Source organism: Cryptomeria japonica, unplaced genomic scaffold (genome assembly GCF_030272615.1).
Source record: "Cryptomeria japonica unplaced genomic scaffold, Sugi_1.0 HiC_scaffold_15, whole genome shotgun sequence".
In the NCBI taxonomy this organism is placed as follows: domain Eukaryota; kingdom Viridiplantae; phylum Streptophyta; class Pinopsida; order Cupressales; family Cupressaceae; genus Cryptomeria; species Cryptomeria japonica.
In genome coordinates, this window is record NW_026728837.1 from 967,501 (window position 1) to 981,434 (window position 13,934).

The following is a 13,934-nucleotide window of genomic DNA, read 5'->3' on the forward strand; positions in this document are numbered from 1 at the left end:
ACCCTGGCGCGCACGAAGTCGGAAGTAGGGTTAATTGCCCGGGTGCGCACCTTTGCCAGGGTGGGCACCTTACCTGGGCTGCGCACCAGGGCGGGCTCAAGATGGCACGCGCGTTCCGTTTTTTTCACTATCTTTCAAAACGGAAATTTTAAAATCTCCTTTTTTTTTTGCCTTTTCTGGAAATTAGTGAAGGCAGCGCATCAAAGGTGCGCACCTCGCTGCCCACCTTGGTGTGCTCTGAGGTGCGCACCCGGGAGCGCTACGAAGTGTGCTCCAAGGTGCGGCGTGCACGTTGTCGGAGCCCGGTTTGCCCCGGGTGCGCACCTCGCCTGCACCTTGGCCGGGGTGGGCACCTTGGCTGGGTTTGCCCAGGGTGCGCTCCGAAGCGGGGTTACTGGAGCGCCCCCTCTTTTTTTGTCAGAGAGTTTGGTGGGGTTTCTCGCATTGGCTCTTCCCAGGCCCGGTTGTTGGGTGCGCTCCCACCCTGGCGCGCGCGAAGTTGGAAGTTGGGTTAATTGCCCGGGCGCGCACCTTCGCCAGGGTGGGCACCTTGGTGCGCAAACCTTGGCTGGGCTGCGCACCAGGGCGGGCTCAAGATGGCACCAGCATTCCCTTTTTCTCACTATCTTTCAAAACGGAAATTTTAAAATCTCGTTTTTTTTTTGCCTTTTATGGAAATTAGTGAAGGCATCGCATCAAAGGTGCGCACCTCGCTGCCCACCTTGGTGTGCTCCGAGGTGCCCACCACGGTGCGCAACGCCGGTGCGAACCCGGGAGCGCCCCGATGTGTGCTCCAAGGTGCGGCGTGCACGAAGTCGGACCCCGGTTTGCCCCGGGTGCGCACCTCGCGTGCACCTTGGTGCGCACACCTTGGCTGGGTTGCGCGGCCTGGTGGGCACCATGGTGCGCACCAAGGAGCGCTCCGAAGTGTGCTCCAAGGTGCGGCGTGCACGAAGTCGGAGCCCGGTTTGCCCCGGGTGCGCACCTTCGCCGCGGTGGGCACCATGGCGTGCACGAAGTCGGAGCCCGGTTTGCCCCGGGTGCGCACCTCGCGTGCACCTTCGCCGGGGTGGGCACCTCGGCTGGGTTGCGCGCCCTGGTGCGCACCAAGGAGCGCTCTGAAGTGTGCTCCAAGGTGCGGCGTGCACGAAGTCGGAGCCCGGTTTGCCCCGGGTGTGCACCTCGCGTGCGCACCTCGCGTGCACCTTCGCTGCGGTGGGCACCTTGGCTGGGTTGCGCGCCTTGGTGGGCACCATGCAGTGCACGAAGTCGGAGCCCGGATTGCCCCGGGCGCGCACCTCCGCCAGGGTGGGCACCTTGGTGCGCACAACTTGCCTGGGGTGCGCACCAGGAAGGGCTCAAGATGGCACCCGCGTTCCGTTTTTTTCACTATCTTTCAGAACGGAAATTTTAAAATCTCATTTTTTTTTGCCTTTTCTGGAAATTAGTGAAGGCAGCGCATCAAAGGTGCGCAACGCTGGTGCGAACCTGGGAGCGCTCCGATGTGTGCTCCAAGGTGCGGCGTGCACGAAGTCGGACCCCGGTTTGCCCCGGGTGCGCACCTCGCGTGCACCTTGGTGCGCACACCTTGGCTGGGTTGCGCGCCCTGGTGGGCACCATGGTGCGCACCAAGGAGCGCTCCGAAGTGTGCTCCAAGGTGCGGCGTGCACGAAGTCGGAGCCCGGTTTGCCCCGGGTGCGCACCTCGCGTGCACCTTCGCCGCGGTGGGCACCATGGCGTGCACGAAGTCGGAGCCCGGTTTGCCCCGGGTGCGCACCTCGCGTGCACCTTCGCCGGGGTGGGCACCTTGGTGTGCAGACCTTGGCTGGGTTGCGCGCCCTGGTGGGCACCATGGTGCGCACCAAGGAGCGCTCCGAAGTGTGCTCCAAGGTGCGGCCTGCACGAAGTCGGAGCCCGGTTTGCCCCGGGTGTGCACCTCGGGTGGGCACCTTGGTGCGCATGCCTTGCCTGGGCTGCGCACCAGGGCGGGCTCAAGATGGCACCCGCGTTCCTTTTTTTTCACTATCTTTCAAAATGGAAATTTTAAAATCTCATTTTTTTTTGCCTTTTTCTGGAAATTAGTGAAGGCAGCGCATCAAAGGTGCGCACCTCGCTGCCCACCACGGTGCGCAACGCCGGTGGGCACCCGGGAGTGCTTCGAAGTGTGCTCCAAGGTGCTGCGTGCACGTTGTCGGAGCCCGGTTTGCCCCGGGTGCGCACCTCGCGTGCACCTTCGTCGGGGTGGGCACCTTGGCTGGGTTTGCCCCGGCTGCGCTCCGAAGCGGGGTTATTGGAGCGCCGCCTCTTTTTTTGTCGGAGCGTTTGGTGGGGTTTCTCGCATTGGCTCTTCCGAGGCCCGGTTGCCACCCTGGCGCGCACGAAGTCGGAAGTAGGGTTAATTGCCCGGGTGCGCACCTTTGCCAGGGTGGGCACCTTACCTGGGCTGCGCACCAGGGCGGGCTCAAGATGGCACGCGCGTTCCGTTTTTTTCACTATCTTTCAAAACGGAAATTTTAAAATCTCCTTTTTTTTTTGCCTTTTCTGGAAATTAGTGAAGGCAGCGCATCAAAGGTGCGCACCTCGCTGCCCACCTTGGTGTGCTCTGAGGTGCGCACCCGGGAGCGCTACGAAGTGTGCTCCAAGGTGCGGCGTGCACGTTGTCGGAGCCCGGTTTGCCCCGGGTGCGCACCTCGCCTGCACCTTGGCCGGGGTGGGCACCTTGGCTGGGTTTGCCCAGGGTGCGCTCCGAAGCGGGGTTACTGGAGCGCCCCCTCTTTTTTTGTCAGAGCGTTTGGTGGGGTTTCTCGCATTGGCTCTTCCCAGGCCCGGTTGTTGGGTGCGCTCCCACCCTGGCGCGCGCGAAGTTGGAAGTTGGGTTAATTGCCCGGGCGCGCACCTTCGCCAGGGTGGGCACCTTGGTGCGCACACCTTGGCTGGGCTGCGCACCAGGGCGGGCTCAAGATGGCACCAGCATTCCCTTTTTCTCACTATCTTTCAAAACGGAAATTTTAAAATCTCGTTTTTTTTTTGCCTTTTATGGAAATTAGTGAAGGCATCGCATCAAAGGTGCGCACCTCGCTGCCCACCTTGGTGTGCTCCGAGGTGCCCACCACGGTGCGCAACGCCGGTGCGAACCCGGGAGCGCCCCGATGTGTGCTCCAAGGTGCGGCGTGCACGAAGTCGGACCCCGGTTTGCCCCGGGTGCGCACCTCGCGTGCACCTTGGTGCGCACACCTTGGCTGGGTTGCGCGGCCTGGTGGGCACCATGGTGCGCACCAAGGAGCGCTCCGAAGTGTGCTCCAAGGTGCGGCGTGCACGAAGTCGGAGCCCGGTTTGCCCCGGGTACGCACCTCGCGTGCACCTTCGCCGGGGTGGGCACCTCGGCTGGGTTGCGCGCCCTGGTGCGCACCAAGGAGCGCTCCGAAGTGTGCTCCAAGGTGCGGCGTGCACGAAGTCGGAGCCCGGTTTGCCCCGGGTGCGCACCTTCGCCGCGGTGCGCACCATGGCGTGCACGAAGTCGGAGCCCGGTTTGCCCCGGGTGCGCACCTCGCGTGCACCTTCGGCGGGGTTGCGCGCCCTGGTGGGCACCATGGTGCGCACCAAGGAGCGCTCCGAAGTGTGCTCCAAGGTGCGGCGTGCACGAAGTCGGAGCCCGGTTTGCCCCGGGTGCGCACCTCGCGTGCACCTTCGGCGGGGTTGCGCGCCCTGGTGGGCACCATGGTGCGCACCAAGGAGCGCTCCGAAGTGTGCTCCAAGGTGCGGCGTGCACGAAGTCGGAGCCCGGTTTGCCCCGGGTGCGCACCTCGCGTGCACCTTCGCCGCGGTGGGCACCATGGCGTGCACGAAGTCGGAGCCCGGTTTGCCCCGGGTGCGCACCTCGCGTGCACCTTCGCCGGGGTGGGCACCTCGGCTGGGTTGCGCGCCCTGGTGCGCACCAAGGAGCGCTCCGAAGTGTGCTCCAAGGTGCGGCGTGCACGAAGTCGGAGCCCGGTTTGCCCCGGGTGCGCACCTCGCGTGCACCTTCGCCAGGGTGGGCACCTCGGTGCGCACACCTTCTCAATGTTTTCTTGCCTTTTCTGGAAATTGGTGAAGGCAGCGCATCAAAGGTGCGCACCTCGGTGTGCTCCGAGGTGCGAACCCGAGAGCGCTCCGAGGTGCCCACGAAGTCGAAAGTCGGGTTAATTGCATTGTTTTCCCCGGGTGCGCTCCGAGGTGCGCAACATCGGCGCGCACCAAGGAGGGCTCCGAAGTGTGCTCCAAGGTGCGCACGATGGCGTGCACCTCTGGTGCGCACGATTCGGAGCTCGGTTTGACCGGGGTGCGCACACCTTGGCTGGGTTGCGCACCTTTTGTGCGCTCCAAGGTGCGCACGAAGTCGGAGCTCGGTTTGCCCCGGGTGCGCACCTTCGCCAGGGTGCGCACCTTGATGCGCACGCCTTGGCTGGGCTGCGCACCTTGGTGGGCGCCATGGTGCGCACCTTTCGTGCGCTCCAAGGTGCGCACGAAGTCGGAGCTCGGTTTGCCCCGGGTGCGCACCTTGGTGGGCGCCATGGTGCACTCCGAGGTGCCCAAGATTGGTGCGCACCAAGGAGCGCTCCGAAGTGCGCTCCAAGGTGCGCGCGAAGTCGAAAGTTGGGTTAATTGTCCGGTTTGCCTCGGGTGCGCACCTTGCGTGCACCTTCGCCAGGGTGGGCGCCTTGGTGCGCACACCTTGGCTGGGCTGCGCACACCTTGGCACCCGCGTTTCCTTCATTTTAAATTTTTTTTTTTTACAATCTCTCAAGTGGGAAATTCTATAATCTCAACTTTTTTTGCCTTTTCAGGAAACTTTTGAATGGAGCGCATCATTGGTGCGCTCCGAAGTGTGCTCCAAAGCTCTCTCCAGCTGCGTGCACCTGCCCCGGCCGCGCACCCGGCCCCGCCCAGCTTCGCTCACCTGTCCCGGGCGTCTGGTGCGGAACCTTAGAGTAAGAAACATCACCGTGCACCTTGGCCAACGTGCGCGACTCGACCGAGCGCGCACTGGCCGAGGTGCACACCGATTTCACCTGGGTGCGCGCGCAGCACCTCGGGCGCACCGGGGTGCGCGCACAACGCCCGGGTTGCACCGTGGCCTGTGTGCTCGGGGCGCCTCGGGTGCGCGCTCGGTGTCGCCCCCGCGCGCGCGGTAGTGCGGGCAGCGCACCCCGGCCCGGCCCGGCCCCGACGAGAACGCAAACGGGCAAAAGGTTTATTCAAATAGCATTGCGACGCCCGGCGAAAAACTAAAAAAGGGTGCAACACCGGGACTTCCCGGGAGGTCACCCATCCCAGTACTACTCCGGCCCAAGCGCGCTTAACTGCGGAGTTCTGATGGGATCCGGTGCACTAACGCTGGTATGATCGCACCCGTTATGAGCTTGTCGCAGTGTGTACTTAGCAAACCGCGACCCACGTGCGAATCCACCCCGGCCACCCACCCCCGTCGAGGTGCACACCCTCCCTCGCGAAGTGCGCCCCGTTCGCCAAGTGTGAGCCCTGCCCGGGTGCGCGCACCTTGCTAGGGCGTCGGGTGTGCACCCGGCCCGGCCTACGTGCGTGCACCTGGAGGGGGCGTCGTGTGCGTGCAGTGTCCCGTCTGCAACGCGGTGCCCACACACCACCTCGGGCGCAACGACCTGCGCTCACATGTGGGCCGAGTGCACCTTGGTGCATGTTCGGGGCGCCTCGGGTGCACGCTCGATCTTGCCCCGGTGCACCAAGGCGCTCGGTTTGCCCCGGGTGCGCACTTGGTGCAAGGTGGGCACCCAAAATAGGGATCAAGCACCAAAACACAAGTTTCGGGATGCAAAATGGGACCCAAGGACCACAAATGCGTTCCAAGACCCATGATGGGTCCACGAGAACAAAAATGTGTTCCGAGACTTAATAAACAAATATTGGGTTTTAGGAGAAGAAACATGCTCTGATGCCCAAAACGAGAATCGACCCCGAAAAGGCCACAGGCCAAAAGTGGGATGCGAGACAAAAAAAAATGGGACCCGAGGACCAAAATTGGGTTCCCAGGTCGAAGACAGGGCAACCGGACAAGAAACGACCTCTAAGGCTCGAAATGAGTCCCGACGACTAAAACTTGACAAGAAGCACCCATCAGGCACCCAACTCGACACCCATGGGATGCCGACCCACCCGGGCTTCCACCTAGCACACCTTGGCACCCACCCACCCTCGCACCCAACCTCGCACCCAACTTAGCACCTTTGAACCCACATTGGCACTCACCCTGACCCTGGCACCTTGGAACCCACATTGGCACTCACCTTGACCCTGGCACCCACCTTTGCACTCACCTTGGGACCCACCCTGGCTCCCACCTCGGCACCCACCCAGACACCCACCTTGGTTCCTTGGCACCCACCTTGGATCCTTGGCACCCACCCCGACACCCACCTTGGCACGCAACTTGGCTACTTGCCACCCACCTTGGCTCCTTGACGCCCACCCCGACAACCACCCCGTGACCTACCCTGGCTAGGGTTGGTGCACACCCACCCTGGTGCCCACCTTGGCACCCACCCTATGACCCACCTTGGCACGCACCTTAGTACCCACCCCGTTACCCACCCTAGGACCCACCCCGTGACCCACCTTGGCCAGGGTGGGTGCCTTGGTGCGCACAACTTGCCTGGGCTGCACACCAGGGCGGGCTCAAGATGGCACCCGCGTTCCGTTTTTTTCACTATCTTTCAAAACGGAAATTTTAAAATCTCATTTTTTTCTTTTTTTTGCCTTTTCTGGAAATTAGTGAAGGCAGCGCATCAAAGGTGCGCAATGCTGGTGCGAACCCGGGAGCGCTCCGATGTGTGCTCCAAGGTGCGGCGTGCACGAAGTCCGAGCCCGGTTTGCCCCGGGTGCGCACCTCGCGTGCACCTTCGCCGGGGTGAGCACCTTGGCTGGGTTGCGCGCCCTGGTGCGTACCAAGGAGCGCTCTGAAGTGTGCTCCAAGGTGCGGCGTGCACGAAGTCGGAGCCCGGTTTGCCCCGGGTGTGCACCTCGGGTGCGCACCTCGCGTGCACCTTCGCTGCGGTGGGCACCTTGGCTGGGTTGCGCGCCTTGGTGGGCACCATGCAGTGCACGAAGTCGGAGCCCGGTTTGCCCCGGGCGCGCACCTCCGCCAGGGTGGGCACCTTGGTGCGCACAACTTGCCTGGGCTGCGCATCAGGAAGGGCTCAAGATGGCACCCGCGTTCCGTTTTTTTCACTATCTTTCAGAACGGAAATTTTAAAATATCGTTTTTTTTTGCCTTTTCTGGAAATTAGTGAAGGCAGCGCATCAAAGGTGCGCAACGCTGGTGCGAACCTGGGAGCGCTCCGATGTGTGCTCCAAGGTGCGGCGTGCACGAAGTCGGAGCCCGGTTTGCCTCGGGTGCGCCCTGGTGGGCACCATGGTGCGCACCAAGGAGCGCTCCGAAGTGTGCTCCAAGGTGCGGCCTGCACGAAGTCGGAGCCCGGTTTGCCCCGGGTGTGCACCTCGGGTGGGCACCTTGGTGCGCATGCCTTGCCTGGGCTGCGCACCAGGGCGGGCTCAAGATGGCACCCGCGTTCCTTTTTTTTCACTATCTTTCAAAACGGAAATTTTAAAATCTCATTTTTTTTTGCCTTTTTCTGGAAATTAGTGAAGGCAGCGCATCAAAGGTGCGCACCTCGCTGCCCACCACGGTGCGCAACGCCGGTGGGCACCCGGGAGTGCTTCGAAGTGTGCTCCAAGGTGCTGCGTGCACGTTGTCGGAGCCCGGTTTGCCCCGGGTGCGCACCTCGCGTGCACCTTCGTCGGGGTGGGCACCTTGGCTTGGTTTGCCCCGGCTGCGCTCCGAAGCGGGGTTATTGGAGCGCCGCCTCTTTTTTTGTCGGAGCGTTTGGTGGGGTTTCTCGCATTGGCTCTTCCGAGGCCCGGTTGCCACCCTGGCGCGCACGAAGTCGGAAGTAGGGTTAATTGCCCGGGTGCGCACCTTTGCCAGGGTGGCACCTTACCTGGGCTGCGCACCAGGGCGGGCTCAAGATGGCACGCGCGTTCCGTTTTTTTCACTATCTTTCAAAACGGAAATTTTAAAATCTCCTTTTTTTTTTGCCTTTTCTGGAAATTAGTGAAGGCAGCGCATCAAAGGTGCGCACCTCGCTGCCCACCTTGGTGTGCTCTGAGGTGCGCACCCGGGAGCGCTACGAAGTGTGCTCCAAGGTGCGGCGTGCACGTTGTCGGAGCCCGGTTTGCCCCGGGTGCGCACCTCGCCTGCACCTTGGCCGGGGTGGGCACCTTGGCTGGGTTTGCCCAGGGTGCGCTCCGAAGCGGGGTTACTGGAGCGCCCCCTCTTTTTTTGTCAGAGAGTTTGGTGGGGTTTCTCGCATTGGCTCTTCCCAGGCCCGGTTGTTGGGTGCGCTCCCACCCTGGCGCGCGCGAAGTTGGAAGTTGGGTTAATTGCCCGGGCGCGCACCTTCGCCAGGGTGGGCACCTTGGTGCGCAAACCTTGGCTGGGCTGCGCACCAGGGCGGGCTCAAGATGGCACCAGCATTCCCTTTTTCTCACTATCTTTCAAAACGGAAATTTTAAAATCTCGTTTTTTTTTTGCCTTTTATGGAAATTAGTGAAGGCATCGCATCAAAGGTGCGCACCTCGCTGCCCACCTTGGTGTGCTCCGAGGTGCCCACCACGGTGCGCAACGCCGGTGCGAACCCGGGAGCGCCCCGATGTGTGCTCCAAGGTGCGGCGTGCACGAAGTCGGACCCCGGTTTGCCCCGGGTGCGCACCTCGCGTGCACCTTGGTGCGCACACCTTGGCTGGGTTGCGCGGCCTGGTGGGCACCATGGTGCGCACCAAGGAGCGCTCCGAAGTGTGCTCCAAGGTGCGGCGTGCACGAAGTCGGAGCCCGGTTTGCCCCGGGTGCGCACCTTCGCCGCGGTGGGCACCATGGCGTGCACGAAGTCGGAGCCCGGTTTGCCCCGGGTGCGCACCTCGCGTGCACCTTCGCCGGGGTGGGCACCTCGGCTGGGTTGCGCGCCCTGGTGCGCACCAAGGAGCGCTCTGAAGTGTGCTCCAAGGTGCGGCGTGCACGAAGTCGGAGCCCGGTTTGCCCCGGGTGTGCACCTCGCGTGCGCACCTCGCGTGCACCTTCGCTGCGGTGGGCACCTTGGCTGGGTTGCGCGCCTTGGTGGGCACCATGCAGTGCACGAAGTCGGAGCCCGGATTGCCCCGGGCGCGCACCTCCGCCAGGGTGGGCACCTTGGTGCGCACAACTTGCCTGGGGTGCGCACCAGGAAGGGCTCAAGATGGCACCCGCGTTCCGTTTTTTTCACTATCTTTCAGAACGGAAATTTTAAAATCTCGTTTTTTTTTGCCTTTTCTGGAAATTAGTGAAGGCAGCGCATCAAAGGTGCGCAACGCTGGTGCGAACCTGGGAGCGCTCCGATGTGTGCTCCAAGGTGCGGCGTGCACGAAGTCGGACCCCGGTTTGCCCCGGGTGCGCACCTCGCGTGCACCTTGGTGCGCACACCTTGGCTGGGTTGCGCGCCCTGGTGGGCACCATGGTGCGCACCAAGGAGCGCTCCGAAGTGTGCTCCAAGGTGCGGCGTGCACGAAGTCGGAGCCCGGTTTGCCCCGGGTGCGCACCTCGCGTGCACCTTCGCCGCGGTGGGCACCATGGCGTGCACGAAGTCGGAGCCCGGTTTGCCCCGGGTGCGCACCTCGCGTGCACCTTCGCCGGGGTGGGCACCTTGGTGTGCAGACCTTGGCTGGGTTGCGCGCCCTGGTGGGCACCATGGTGCGCACCAAGGAGCGCTCCGAAGTGTGCTCCAAGGTGCGGCCTGCACGAAGTCGGAGCCCGGTTTGCCCCGGGTGTGCACCTCGGGTGGGCACCTTGGTGCGCATGCCTTGCCTGGGCTGCGCACCAGGGCGGGCTCAAGATGGCACCCGCGTTCCTTTTTTTTCACTATCTTTCAAAATGGAAATTTTAAAATCTCATTTTTTTTTGCCTTTTTCTGGAAATTAGTGAAGGCAGCGCATCAAAGGTGCGCACCTCGCTGCCCACCACGGTGCGCAACGCCGGTGGGCACCCGGGAGTGCTTCGAAGTGTGCTCCAAGGTGCTGCGTGCACGTTGTCGGAGCCCGGTTTGCCCCGGGTGCGCACCTCGCGTGCACCTTCGTCGGGGTGGGCACCTTGGCTGGGTTTGCCCCGGCTGCGCTCCGAAGCGGGGTTATTGGAGCGCCGCCTCTTTTTTTGTCGGAGCGTTTGGTGGGGTTTCTCGCATTGGCTCTTCCGAGGCCCGGTTGCCACCCTGGCGCGCACGAAGTCGGAAGTAGGGTTAATTGCCCGGGTGCGCACCTTTGCCAGGGTGGGCACCTTACCTGGGCTGCGCACCAGGGCGGGCTCAAGATGGCACGCGCGTTCCGTTTTTTTCACTATCTTTCAAAACGGAAATTTTAAAATCTCCTTTTTTTTTTGCCTTTTCTGGAAATTAGTGAAGGCAGCGCATCAAAGGTGCGCACCTCGCTGCCCACCTTGGTGTGCTCTGAGGTGCGCACCCGGGAGCGCTACGAAGTGTGCTCCAAGGTGCGGCGTGCACGTTGTCGGAGCCCGGTTTGCCCCGGGTGCGCACCTCGCCTGCACCTTGGCCGGGGTGGGCACCTTGGCTGGGTTTGCCCAGGGTGCGCTCCGAAGCGGGGTTACTGGAGCGCCCCCTCTTTTTTTGTCAGAGCGTTTGGTGGGGTTTCTCGCATTGGCTCTTCCCAGGCCCGGTTGTTGGGTGCGCTCCCACCCTGGCGCGCGCGAAGTTGGAAGTTGGGTTAATTGCCCGGGCGCGCACCTTCGCCAGGGTGGGCACCTTGGTGCGCACACCTTGGCTGGGCTGCGCACCAGGGCGGGCTCAAGATGGCACCAGCATTCCCTTTTTCTCACTATCTTTCAAAACGGAAATTTTAAAATCTCGTTTTTTTTTTGCCTTTTATGGAAATTAGTGAAGGCATCGCATCAAAGGTGCGCACCTCGCTGCCCACCTTGGTGTGCTCCGAGGTGCCCACCACGGTGCGCAACGCCGGTGCGAACCCGGGAGCGCCCCGATGTGTGCTCCAAGGTGCGGCGTGCACGAAGTCGGACCCCGGTTTGCCCCGGGTGCGCACCTCGCGTGCACCTTGGTGCGCACACCTTGGCTGGGTTGCGCGGCCTGGTGGGCACCATGGTGCGCACCAAGGAGCGCTCCGAAGTGTGCTCCAAGGTGCGGCGTGCACGAAGTCGGAGCCCGGTTTGCCCCGGGTACGCACCTCGCGTGCACCTTCGCCGGGGTGGGCACCTCGGCTGGGTTGCGCGCCCTGGTGCGCACCAAGGAGCGCTCCGAAGTGTGCTCCAAGGTGCGGCGTGCACGAAGTCGGAGCCCGGTTTGCCCCGGGTGCGCACCTTCGCCGCGGTGCGCACCATGGCGTGCACGAAGTCGGAGCCCGGTTTGCCCCGGGTGCGCACCTCGCGTGCACCTTCGGCGGGGTTGCGCGCCCTGGTGGGCACCATGGTGCGCACCAAGGAGCGCTCCGAAGTGTGCTCCAAGGTGCGGCGTGCACGAAGTCGGAGCCCGGTTTGCCCCGGGTGCGCACCTCGCGTGCACCTTCGGCGGGGTTGCGCGCCCTGGTGGGCACCATGGTGCGCACCAAGGAGCGCTCCGAAGTGTGCTCCAAGGTGCGGCGTGCACGAAGTCGGAGCCCGGTTTGCCCCGGGTGCGCACCTCGCGTGCACCTTCGCCGCGGTGGGCACCATGGCGTGCACGAAGTCGGAGCCCGGTTTGCCCCGGGTGCGCACCTCGCGTGCACCTTCGCCGGGGTGGGCACCTCGGCTGGGTTGCGCGCCCTGGTGCGCACCAAGGAGCGCTCCGAAGTGTGCTCCAAGGTGCGGCGTGCACGAAGTCGGAGCCCGGTTTGCCCCGGGTGCGCACCTCGCGTGCACCTTCGCCAGGGTGGGCACCTCGGTGCGCACACCTTCTCAATGTTTTCTTGCCTTTTCTGGAAATTGGTGAAGGCAGCGCATCAAAGGTGCGCACCTCGGTGTGCTCCGAGGTGCGAACCCGAGAGCGCTCCGAGGTGCCCACGAAGTCGAAAGTCGGGTTAATTGCATTGTTTTCCCCGGGTGCGCTCCGAGGTGCGCAACATCGGCGCGCACCAAGGAGGGCTCCGAAGTGTGCTCCAAGGTGCGCACGATGGCGTGCACCTCTGGTGCGCACGATTCGGAGCTCGGTTTGACCGGGGTGCGCACACCTTGGCTGGGTTGCGCACCTTTTGTGCGCTCCAAGGTGCGCACGAAGTCGGAGCTCGGTTTGCCCCGGGTGCGCACCTTCGCCAGGGTGCGCACCTTGATGCGCACGCCTTGGCTGGGCTGCGCACCTTGGTGGGCGCCATGGTGCGCACCTTTCGTGCGCTCCAAGGTGCGCACGAAGTCGGAGCTCGGTTTGCCCCGGGTGCGCACCTTGGTGGGCGCCATGGTGCACTCCGAGGTGCCCAAGATTGGTGCGCACCAAGGAGCGCTCCGAAGTGCGCTCCAAGGTGCGCGCGAAGTCGAAAGTTGGGTTAATTGTCCGGTTTGCCTCGGGTGCGCACCTTGCGTGCACCTTCGCCAGGGTGGGCGCCTTGGTGCGCACACCTTGGCTGGGCTGCGCACACCTTGGCACCCGCGTTTCCTTCATTTTAAATTTTTTTTTTTTACAATCTCTCAAGTGGGAAATTCTATAATCTCAACTTTTTTTGCCTTTTCAGGAAACTTTTGAATGGAGCGCATCATTGGTGCGCTCCGAAGTGTGCTCCAAAGCTCTCTCCAGCTGCGTGCACCTGCCCCGGCCGCGCACCCGGCCCCGCCCAGCTTCGCTCACCTGTCCCGGGCGTCTGGTGCGGAACCTTAGAGTAAGAAACATCACCGTGCACCTTGGCCAACGTGCGCGACTCGACCGAGCGCGCACTGGCCGAGGTGCACACCGATTTCACCTGGGTGCGCGCGCAGCACCTCGGGCGCACCGGGGTGCGCGCACAACGCCCGGGTTGCACCGTGGCCTGTGTGCTCGGGGTGCCTCGGGTGCGCGCTCGGTGTCGCCCCCGCGCGCGCGGTAGTGCGGGCAGCGCACCCCGGCCCGGCCCGGCCCCGACGAGAACGCAAACGGGCAAAAGGTTTATTCAAATAGCATTGCGACGCCCGGCGAAAAACTAAAAAAGGGTGCAACACCGGGACTTCCCGGGAGGTCACCCATCCCAGTACTACTCCGGCCCAAGCGCGCTTAACTGCGGAGTTCTGATGGGATCCGGTGCACTAATGCTGGTATGATCGCACCCGTTATGAGCTTGTCGCAGTGTGTACTTAGCAAACCGCGACCCACGTGCGAATCCACCCCGGCCACCCACCCCCGTCGAGGTGCACACCCTCCCTCGCGAAGTGCGCCCCGTTCGCCAAGTGTGAGCCCTGCCCGGGTGCGCGCACCTTGCTAGGGCGTCGGGTGTGCACCCGGCCCGGCCTACGTGCGTGCACCTGGAGGGGGCGTCGTGTGCGTGCAGTGTCCCGTCTGCAACGCGGTGCCCACACACCACCTCGGGCGCAACGACCTGCGCTCACATGTGGGCCGAGTGCACCTTGGTGCATGTTCGGGGCGCCTCGGGTGCACGCTCGATCTTGCCCCGGTGCACCAAGGCGCTCGGTTTGCCCCGGGTGCGCACTTGGTGCAAGGTGGGCACCCAAAATAGGGATCAAGCACCAAAACACAAGTTTCGGGATGCAAAATGGGACCCAAGGACCACAAATGCGTTCCAAGACCCATGATGGGTCCACGAGAACAAAAATGTGTTCCGAGACTTAATAAACAAATATTGGGTTTTAGGAGAAGAAACATGCTCTGATGCCCAAAACGAGAATCAACCCCGAAAAGGCCACAGGCCAAAAGTGGGAT

At 63.1% G+C, this 13,934-nt stretch overlaps 2 non-coding genes across 2 annotated transcripts; both read right to left on the reverse strand.

Moving 5' to 3' along the window:
- Positions 1 to 5,271: 5,271 nt before the first annotated feature.
- LOC131860815 (5S ribosomal RNA) lies at positions 5,272 to 5,390 on the reverse strand. Its single transcript, XR_009359908.1, has one exon. It is a non-coding gene; the product is annotated as a 5S ribosomal RNA (ribosomal RNA).
- A 7,817-nt stretch (positions 5,391 to 13,207) lies between these two features.
- On the reverse strand, positions 13,208 to 13,326 carry LOC131860551 (5S ribosomal RNA). The gene has a single exon (XR_009359645.1). It is a non-coding gene; the product is annotated as a 5S ribosomal RNA (ribosomal RNA).
- Between the last annotated feature and the right edge of the window lie 608 nt (positions 13,327 to 13,934).